Source organism: Mus caroli, unplaced genomic scaffold (genome assembly GCF_978045245.1).
Source record: "Mus caroli unplaced genomic scaffold, Mus_caroli_1 scaffold_7, whole genome shotgun sequence".
Lineage (NCBI taxonomy): Eukaryota > Metazoa > Chordata > Mammalia > Rodentia > Muridae > Mus > Mus caroli.
Window position 1 is genome coordinate 106,680,154 of NW_028227262.1, and position 5,860 is coordinate 106,686,013.

Sequence of the window (5,860 nt, forward strand, 5' to 3'; positions counted from 1 at the left end):
TTAAAATTTCTGGCCTGACTTAGTTTTCATTGAATAGAGATTTATTCAATTTCCATGAATTTCTAAACTTTCTGCTGTTTCTGTTGTTGGTGATGTCTATCTTTAATTCATGGGAGTCTGATAGAATTCAGGGTGTTATTTTAATTTTCTTGTATCTTTAGAGACTTGCTTTGTGTCTGAGTATGTGGTCAATTTTGGAGAAATTCCCATGAGATTCTAAGAAGATACATTTTTTTTTTTTTTTTGTATTTGGGTGGAATGCTCTGTAAATATCTGTTAGGTTCTGTTGGTTTATAACATCAGTTAGTTCTAGCACTTCTCTATTTAGACTTTGCCTATATAACTTGTTCATTGGTGAGAATGGGTTATTGAATTCTTCCACTGTCAGGAGCCATCTAGGAAAGGCTAAGGCTAGCAGTGGCCTTCCTGGATGTGGTCTGCCGTTTTGCATGAACTAAAATGGGTGAGTTCTGGGAGGCAAGGTCCCAAAGAGACTTTATCTCAGGATTTCTCCTTGCAGCTAATATGCCTTTCATGTCATTATTAAACTAATACAATAATCCCTGGGCATTAACCCACCCTATTGAGCAGATTTCCTACAGATTAACATAAAGATGAACTGTCATGAATTAATGCTGTTTAGACGAATTAATGATTTTATAGAGTTCCTGATTTGATTCAAATAATCTTAGGAATCAAGTTTTAAGAGATGGTTGTTTTGCTAGAAAGATATAATAAAGTTAGAATCATGAATAGAATGTGACCATTCCTCATAATACTAAGTAAAGGCTGCACAATAAGGAACACAATGAACTTTCAGAATTAAACTAAAAAATAAATAGGTTTGGGACAAATTTGAGTTCAAGGAAAACATTTATTTTAGGTCAGATCCAAGGATGAAGACACATATGTGCACTATGATAAGACAAGACTGTAAGAAACTGTTGCTTTGAATTTATAATGAGCTTACAGAAGGAAACACTGCTTTGAACTTAATATCAACATCCTTTTGTAACTCATATTTTTGTGTAACATTTTACCTATAAGATAATTTTCTCAGAACTTTTGTCTATAGAAAAGGACAGAGAAAACAAATAAAAATGATGGGATGGTTCCTGGAACTCTTCTCCATCTAACCATCCATCCATCTATCCATCCATCCATATATAATGATGAAGTCATTTTCTGCTTCATCCAGTGTGTGTTTTCTGTGTGAGTGACTCTTTCCTCTCTGGTTCACAGAGAGTTAGTCAGCTAGTGAGGGGATCCTGGATGCCTGAACAGAGAAGGGAGCACTAGCAATCCTTTACTTAATCACTCCCCACTCCACACCACCTCCCATACCTCACTCCCCCACACAACTTCTGTTAAATAATGGGTGTTATTTTATCTGAACTCATGGGCTTCTGACTCTAGAATAATGAGGAATCAAGGAGTCTAAATATTATTTATACTAAGCAATTTTTACAAAACCGAATTTTGCCTGCACCAATGTTCCACCCCCATAGGCTATCTCCTAAGGAGAACCATTACTGGGCAGGCTCCTTGCCTCCCAATATCTGTTTATGAGGAACAATTTGTGATTTAAGCAGTAGTAGTGCTTCTTTTAAAAGGTGGGTCCACTGTGTTTAGGGAATTGATGTTAAGAATTGAAATGTCAATCTTGGATCTGCCCTTCACTCCCCAGGTAATAGCTCTGCCTGCCTCCTGGGGGGCCTGCTACCACTAGGATAACCAGCCACAGAGGCCTGCTACTACCAAAAATTACCATACCAGACAACACCAGAGACAACCAGATGAGTAAAAGTAAGAACAAGAACAAAATCAACAAAAGCCAGTGCAATATGGAACCATCAGAATCCAGGTCTCCAGCAAACTCTAGATATCCTAAAAGACCCGAATCTCATCTTATGAAGATGATACAGGGCTTTAAAGAGGAAATAACTCTTTTAAAGAAATACAAGAAAACATAAATCAAACAGATCAAGGCCTTTAAAGAAGAAACAAAAAGTATAAAGAAATATAGGAAAATACAATGAAACAGGTGAAAGAAGTGAATAAAACTGTTCCAGACTTAAAAATTGAAATAGAATCAATATAGAATACACAAATAGAGACTACCCAGGAGATGCAAAACCTAGGGAAGAAAACAGAAACTACAGGCACAAGCATCACCAACAGAATATAAGAGTTTAAAGAAAGATTCTCAGGCACAGAAGATAGATACAAAAGAAGAAATTGATAAATTGGTCAAAGAAAACACTAAGTCCAAAAAAATTTCTAACATCCAGGAAATTTGGGAAGCTATGAAAAGAGCAAAGCTAAGAGTAATAGAAGTACAAGAAGAAGGCCTAGAAAATATTTTTATAACAAAATTATTTTACAACAAAATCAGTGAGAAAATATCCCTAACCTAAAGAAAGAGATGCCTATAAATGTATATGAAGCTTACAGAACACCGAAAAGATTGGGCCAGAAAAGAAAATCCTCCTGTCACATAGTTATCAAAACACTAAATGCAAGAGCAACAAATATAAAAAAATAGAAAGGGGAAAAGGCCAAGTAACATGCACAGGCAGCCCTATCAGAATTACACCTGACTTCTCAACAGAGACTCTAAAAGCCAAAAGTACCAGGACAGATGTCTTACAGATCCTAAGCCCAGATTACCATACCCAGCAAAACTCACAATTACCATAGATGGATAAACCAAGATATTCCATAACAACGACAAATTTAAACAATATCTTTCTACTAATCCAGTCCTACAGAGGATAAGCCAATACAAAGCAAATAAGTACATCCAAGAAAACACAAGAAATTAATCATTTCATGGCAAAACCAAAAGGAGAGAAACACACACACAAACACATACAGACACAAACACACTAATACCACCCACATCAAAATAAGAGAAACTAACAACCACTGGTCATTAACATCTGTCCACATCACTGGAATCAATTCACCAATAAAAAGACATAGGCTAGTTGAATGGATGCATAAACAGGATCCATCATTCTGCTGCATAATAGAAATATACCTCAGCAACAATGACAGACATTATCTCAGAGTAAAGTTCTAGAAAAAGTTTCCTAACAAACCGAAGAAATACTTCATACTCATCAAAGGAAAAATCCACCAAGATAACATCTCAATTCTGAACATCTATGCCACAAATGCAAGGGCACCCATATCCTTAAAAGAGACATTATTAAAGCGTAAATCACACATCAAAATTCACACATTAAGAGTAGGAGACGGGATCCAACATGGCAGCGCGCCAAACTTGAGCCAAGAGAAATTAAGTTGAGCCCTGGGAAACTAAGTTTCTTGCAAAGATTATTAGAGATTGCAGCTGCTGAGCAGAAATTCTGTAAAGCACTCCCCTTCTGAGCCTCTAGAGGTCCTAAAGAGGCGGGCAAGCCAGGTTTGGCCTGAAGACCATGGTAAGCAGGAATATGGGCTCTACAGCCTACATACACCGCATGTTTGACATCTCATGGGCACCGTCTAACACACAGAGATGTTGGCATGCTGTCCTTCCTTTTTGTTGATGTTATTGATATCCATGAACGTGGACTCATCTGAAATGGACGTAACTTCTTATTAGCACTGAAGCGCCAGGGCCGCTATAACGAGAGTAACTTTCTTTTTTGTTGTTGTTGTTGTTGGTTTTGGTTTTGTTTTCTTGGGTTTTTTGACTTTTGACAAAAATACTTTAATGGAGAAAAGTATTGGTTATTATTTTCTGGTGTAGTCTCCTTTTTTAAAATTTTTAATATTTTTATTAGGTATTTTCTTTATATACATTTCAAATGCTATCCCAAAAGTTCCCTATACCCTCCCCTCGCCCTGCTCCCCTACCCACGTACTCCCATTTCTTGGCCCTGGCATTCCCCTGTACTGGGGCATATAAAGTTTGCAATACCAAGGGGCCTCTTTTTCCAGTGATGGCCGACTAGGCCATCTTCTGTTCCATATGCAACTACAGATACGAGCTCTGGGGGTACTGGTTAGTTCATATTGTTGTTCCACCTATAGGGTTGCAGACCCCTTCAGCTCCTTGGGTACTTTCTCTAGCTTCTCCATTGGGGGCCCTGCGTTCCATCTTATAGATGACTGTGAACATCCACTTCTGTATTTGCCAGGCACTGGCATAGCCTCATACAAGACAGCTATAACAGCTGCTGCGCATCATCACTTGCCCTGACTTGCTGCCCTAAGTTACCCTCAAGAAGAGACGGGCTGTGTACCCTGATCAAGTAGAAAAGTATCTGAAGGAAACATCAATTTGCTTGTGACCCAAGGCCTCCCCAGCCCTCACAGTGCCTCCCCATTATCCTGTGGCCCCACTTCGGGTTCTCAAGTGTGTTGTAAACTGCCAGCCTGAGGGACAATCACACTTGGGAGCCAGCAAAACGCCAGAAGTGAGTGACACCAGATATGTGATATCAGGCTGTGAGTTCGGGTAGAATACTGCCAGCATGAGACGGTTCTGCAAGGCAATGTCTTCTCCAATAAGCAGGAACCATTTAAGTGCCAGTTTAAGCGCTTTCACCAGGCCAACACTAACCTCAAGTCCCGGGACCTGGGCTCTATCATCTGTGACATCGAGTTCTCTGAGCTTACCTACCTTGACACATTCTAGCGAGACTACAGGAATGGCTCATTATTTGAGGCACTGAAAGGCATCTTCATCACAGACTCTCTCAAGCAAGCTGTGGACCATGAAGCCATCAAGCTGCTGGTGAATGTGAATGAGGAGGACTATGAGCTGGGCCGACCACAACTCCTGAGGAACTTGATGCTGCAAGCATTATCCTGACCTTTCTCCTTCTCCTTTTCTGGTGACTGTTCGCTCTATCACCCCTGGAGCTGACATACTGTTTTGGGGTTTGTTCTCTACCATTTCCAACTAATCACACCGCCTTTTTTTTTTTATTTTTGGAAAGGACAAAGGAAGATGTGGAAGTGATGTCCCTGCCCTCCCTGCACCCACGTGCCTGGGCTTCCCAGTTTCCTGTGGCCACTTACCCTATTGTGTGTCTACAGCCTCCTTACTTACCACTGAGCCATAAGACAAGAGTCTCTGGAACACAGCCTTGTAAGGGATTGAATACTGTTTTCAGGTGCATTGAGGGGTAGTCAATACTAATGGCTTTATGAGGGCTCTTAAACTTTGTCTACAAAAACCAAAGGGCTGTGAGTAAAGGAGCTATATGGGAGGTAGGACTCTGAAATGTATTTTGGAAATAAATTACCACCTTCTGTGGACTCCAGAAAGTCAAATAACCCCATTAAAAAATGGGGCTCAGAACTGAACAAAGAATTCTCACCTGAGGAATACCGAATGGCAGAGAAGCACCTGAAAAAATGTTCAACATCCTTAATCATCAGGGAAATGCAAATCAAAACAACCCTGAGATTCCACCTCACACCAGTCAGAATGGCTAAGATCAAAAATTCAGGTGACAGCAGATGCTGGCGAGGATGTGGAGAAAGAGGAACACTCCTCCATTGTTGGTGGGATTGCAAGCTTGTACAACCACTCTGGAAATCAGTCTGGCGGTTCCTCAGAAAATTGGACATAGTACTACCGGAGGATCCAGCAATACCTCTCCTGGGCATATATCCAGAAGATGTCCCAACCGGTAAAAAGGACACATGCTCCACTATGTTCATAGCAGCCCTATTTATAATAGCCAGAAGCTGGAAAGAACCCAGATGTCCCTCAACAGAGGAATGGATACAGAAATTATGGTACATTTACACAATGGAGTACTACTCAGCTATTAAAAAGAATGAATTTATGAAATTCCTAGCCAAATGGATGGACCTGGAGGGCATCATCTTGAGT

General features: G+C 40.1%; 1 pseudogene; it reads left to right on the forward strand.

Moving 5' to 3' along the window:
- Positions 1 to 459: 459 nt before the first annotated feature.
- On the forward strand, positions 460 to 4,828 carry LOC110295587 (death effector domain-containing protein-like; annotated as a pseudogene).
- The last annotated feature ends 1,032 nt before the right edge of the window (positions 4,829 to 5,860 follow it).